General features: G+C 43.2%; 1 protein-coding gene across 1 annotated transcript in view; it reads right to left on the bottom strand.

Moving 5' to 3' along the window:
* LOC138057273 (G-patch domain and KOW motifs-containing protein-like) overlaps window positions 1-5,000 on the bottom strand; it is a 33,756-nt gene that overhangs the window by 3,746 nt on the left and 25,010 nt on the right. The gene's annotated exons all lie outside the window — the stretch shown is intronic.

Genomic DNA, 5,000 nt, shown 5'->3' with positions numbered 1-5,000 from the left:
CAAAATTTTAACAATGCTGCACCACAACAAAATTCTCCATCGTACTGAAAGCAATGTTACTGTCAACCCCGGTCAATGAAAAAAATGAAGAGATTTATTTTTTTCCAATGGTGACTCGTCGATACTCGGAAAAAACCCGAGTGCCCCTTTACCGGAGTCGAACTTACGACCTTCCGATTACTAGTACAATCGTGAAAATGCTACATTTCGACAATTTAAAGCACCATATCGAGTAATCGGAAGGTTGTGGGTTCGACTCCTGCAAAGGAGCTTTCGGGTTTTTTCCGAGTATCGACGAGTCACCATCGGAAAAACCCCGATTGCTCCTTTACCGGAGTCGAACTTACGACCTTCCGATTACTAGTGCAATCGTCAAAATGCTACATTTCGACAATTTAAAGCACCATATCAAGTAATCGGAAGGTTGTAGGTTCGACTCCTGCAAAGTTGCACTCGGGTTTTTTCCGAATATCGACGGGTGACCATCGGAAAAAAACCCGATTACTCCTTTGTAGGAGTCGAACCTACAACCTTCCGATTACCAGATGCTCTACCACACCGCTAGGATCTAAATTGCCGAAACGTAGCATATCATATCATAGCATATAACTTTAGTTACCCTTGTATTGTTAGAGAAGCTTGGTGTAGCTAATATCTCCGAGCATTTAGCCTCCCAACCAGGATACGAACACCACCGAAGACAGACCACAACACCGGGAACTACATGCCCTACTCTTTGCGACAAGTGTGTGGGTTCTTTTACGTCTCACAGGATTATGAACGTTGAAGACTTATGAGACGGGGCCTACTGTTTATCGTCCTTATCCGAGAAGACTCTAACCATTTGCAGATGTAATTACAAAGGCAGCACTTTCTCCTCAGTTATTTAAAGACCCTGAGTGTTGGTCCGGCCGGAGTTGAACTCACGACCTCCCGCGTGACAGCCCGGTGCTCAACCAACTGAGCCACCGGTGTGCGGTGCAAACTTGTCCAGCAAGAGTTGAATAGCGGCGCTATAATTGGAAGTGTCTCGCTCCAGTAATATCGCCAGCTAAAAAGAAAAAAAACACTAGCGTCTCCACGATTGTACTAGTAATCGGAAGGTCGTAAGTTCGACTCCGGTAAAGGAGCATTCGGATTTTTTCCGAGTATCCCCGAATCACCATCGAAAAATAAACCTCTTCAAAATTTTCTATATTCGAAACAAATGGCGGACTAGGAACTAACATTTAAAAAATTGGTGAAGACTACTTCGATGGTTTTTAAAACCGCGCGTAAGTTCGGTACTAACATAGAGTCGGCTTTCAAATCATTCAATTGTCTGTCTCTTCGAAAGAGCTAGGGAAACCTTTTAAAAGTTCAAAATACATGAAGAATCTTCGCTCAGGTTGCGACTGTTCTGGGATATAGCCCTCCAATAAACTAAAACCGAAAGTGAGGATGATCACGTACGACCCTTGCCTTTTTGATCTTTTCTAGGATGGGCAGCCTACGAGCATGCGCACACCAATATGGCGTTGGTCTTTTGAAACGGCCTCGAATCTTCCTCAGTGTCTGCTGGGTGCGATCATTTTATTACTCACCCCACCCATCTGGGCCAGCTTTTAAACACAAAGACCAGCTTTTAAACACAGAGACACAAGAGGCGAGATGTCATAGGTGGTGTGCGGATGATTTTTTAATCAACAGTGCACGCATACAGACCTCTCTGACAATTTGCGCAATAGAAAGCTCCTTACGGCAATGTCTCCACACTATGTGATAAGGGATGATCTGTCGTTCTTTTTCAGAATCCTAAATCACTTTTGTCGCCATGAAAGTATCTATTATTCCTCTTTGCTTTGCTGTTGGTTGATCGTCAGCTTTTATCATTAACATAAAATGAAAGTTCAAATTTCCACCCAAGAAGTTTAAATGAGAACCAGACGTTTCGAGGGTACTCCCTCTTCATCAGTGGTTTGAAAGCAACTGAAAAAATGCGCGTGCAAAGTAACGCTCAAATAAAAACAAAAAACGCAACGTTTCCAGCGCGCTGACTTTATATGAAACCAAATTCCACACTGGGACCAACAGGCTGTAGGGTGCGGTGTCTAAAAATCATCCTGGCGTCAAAACTACGTCTGTCTGTGGCTTCCCTGAAACCTGAACGGATTACAGAGACCAGCATATCCTGAGTAGTGTGCCACGGAGAAGCGAAATGGCGTCCAACAGGAAGATCGGAGTCTGGTAGCCTTGTGGAGCGTAGATGTTCCCTAAATCTGTCACCCAAGCGTCTACCAGTTTCTCCGATATAGATCTTGTGGCACGCGTGGCATTTGATGGCATAAACTACGTTCTCGTTGACACTGGTGTATTTCGATGTAAAAGTGATGCTTCCACCTGGACTATCGATAAATATGGAAGGGGTTGGTGTGGAGGCAGGTGTTGCAGCGAGACCGGCCACAGGGGAACGTACAGCAGGCCTCATCAGCTGCAGTCGGGTTGGTGAGAGTGCTTCTGACTAGATAGTCCCGCAGGTTCTGATCACGTAGATAAGCATACAGGATGCGCAGGGGTCCGATGAAGAACTGCCTTTTCTCGACCTTGTCTTGTCTTAAGGCCAACTGTAAACTTCTCACCGTCTTACACTACAAACCCGATGACACGCATTCCTATCTTAACTATGCATCCTCGCATCCCATTCGTTGTAAGAATTCCATCCCTCAGTGTCAGTTTCTACTTTGATTAAAAATAAGACACAAACAGCAGTGATAAACATATTGAACTTGTTCATTTTGATTATGACTTGACGTTTCGTATGTGCTCTACATACATTTTCAAAAGTAACCGTTGAAATTTAAAACAGCTATTTATATACAGCTATTTCGAGAAAGTTTGTCAAGAATAAAGTGCATGCGACAATCCCGAAAGGTAATATGGGATATGATCAATACACTGTTGCTAACGACTGTAGCTGTCGAACCTACTTCTGTTACTTTCCTTCAGCACTCGCAAACATATATCAGTGGCCTCCCGTACGATTCTTTTAAATTTCTTTGAAAAACAGTGCACTTAAAATCACCCACAATACCTTTCAGGATCGTCGCGTGCACTTTTTCCGACAACGTTTCTCAAAATAGCTGTATAACAAAGCGGATGAGGGGACTGAAACCTAGATTAAGCAAATACTTAACAGTAAAATATATAATAATAATAATAACAAAAAAGATTAATAAATCATCAGCTTTTCACTTCCGACGTTGACGTTGAAAGCTGGCTCAAGTTCTTGAATAAATAAGGTCTCTTTTATTTTACAATGATAGTCTGTTTTGCCCTTCGCTAAAATATCAAAATGATCCCACTTGATGTTATGTCCAGTGGCCTTGACGTGGTCAGCAATGGCTGAAGTATTGTCATTTTTAGCTAGGGCCTTAAAATGTTCGGTTTTTCTATCGTGAAGCCGCCGTTTAGTTTTACCGATGTAAAAACCATTACAATCCCAACAATTTGCTCTGTAAATAACTCTGGATTGTTGTGAACGATTAATACGGTCCTTGTAAGGAAAGAAAGATTTTATACATCGAGTGCTCTGAAAAACAATCTTAAGGTTAACACAAGAGTAGAATTTGTACACACGAGATTTCAGGCGTTTAGCGACTTGGAATCTTTGCAAAACAAAGTAGGGAACTAGGATAACAATATCTTTCTTAGGAACTGTAGACACTGGATTGCTATGCTGATGTTGTCTGTTTTTGTTCATAAAATTGTTGATATGATATTTGATTATTCCTTGTTGGTATCCGTTCTTAAGAAGGAGTTTTCGAAGATCATTGAGGGCAGATTGAAGCAAGGAGCCAGATGAACAAAGACGGTAGTAGCGATAAGTGAGGGAGCGGATGAGGTTTATTTTGTACTTTCACGGAGTGAAGGAATCCCATTTCGTGTAGAGACCTGTGAAAGTTTTATTTCGGTAGATGGATGTCGTGAAAGCGTTGTTTTGATTACGTGTGACAAGAATGTCCAAAAACGGAATTGCATTGTTATGTTCAAATTCAATGGTAAATTTAATATTGCGATGACAGCCGTTCAAATAGTGCAAAAACTCATTTGCACCGTCAGTTCTACGCTTTTACGTCAGTTTCTACGCTTACGGCCCGTCTGCACTGACAATGAATATTTTGACGTAAAGAGCAAGGAGATGGCTAATTTCTTTAGAAACCGTGGTTACCCACGAAACATTGTTGACCGAGCACGCACTCGTATTTTAGCCAGACCACGTGTGGCAGTCATCGCTTCAGAACCAGCTGCAGGTATTCCTACCGCTGAGCACTCCATCATCCCCTTGGTTTTAACATACCATCCAACCAACCAACTTGTCAAAAATATCATCTCACGAAATGTTCCCTTCCTGCGGGATGATCCCGACACTGCAGCTATTTTTCAACCCCTGCGCATCCTGTATGCTTATCTACGTGATCAGAACCTGCGGGACTATCTAGTCAGAAGCACTCTCACCAACCTGACTGCAGCTGATGAGGCCCGCTGTACGTTCCCCTGTGACCGGTCTCGCTGCAACACCTGCCTCCACACCAACCCCTCCATATTTATCGATAGTCCAGGTGGAAGCATCACTTTTACATCGAAATACACCAGTGTCAACGAGAACGTGGTTTATGCCATCAAATGCTACACATGCCATCAAATCCCACGCATGCCACAAGATCTATATCTGAGAAACTGGTAGACGCTTGGGTGACAGATTTAGGGGACATCTACGCTCCACAAGGCTACCAGACTCCGCTTTTCTGGTTGGACGCCATTTTGCTCCCCCGGGGCACACTAATCAGGACATGCTTCTCTGTAATCCGTTCGGGTGTCAGGAATGGCACAGACAGACGTAGTTTTGAGGCCAGGATGATTTTCAGACACCGTACCTTACAGCCTGTTGGTCCCAATGTGCACTTTGGTTTCATATAAGGTCAGCGCGCTGTAAACGTTGCGTTTTTGTTTTTATTTGAGCG

The sequence above is a fragment of the Montipora capricornis genome, chromosome 7, assembly GCF_036669925.1.
Source record: "Montipora capricornis isolate CH-2021 chromosome 7, ASM3666992v2, whole genome shotgun sequence".
Lineage (NCBI taxonomy): Eukaryota > Metazoa > Cnidaria > Anthozoa > Scleractinia > Acroporidae > Montipora > Montipora capricornis.
Note: the sequence above shows the minus strand (reverse complement) of the source record. Positions and strands in the feature narration are given on the sequence as shown.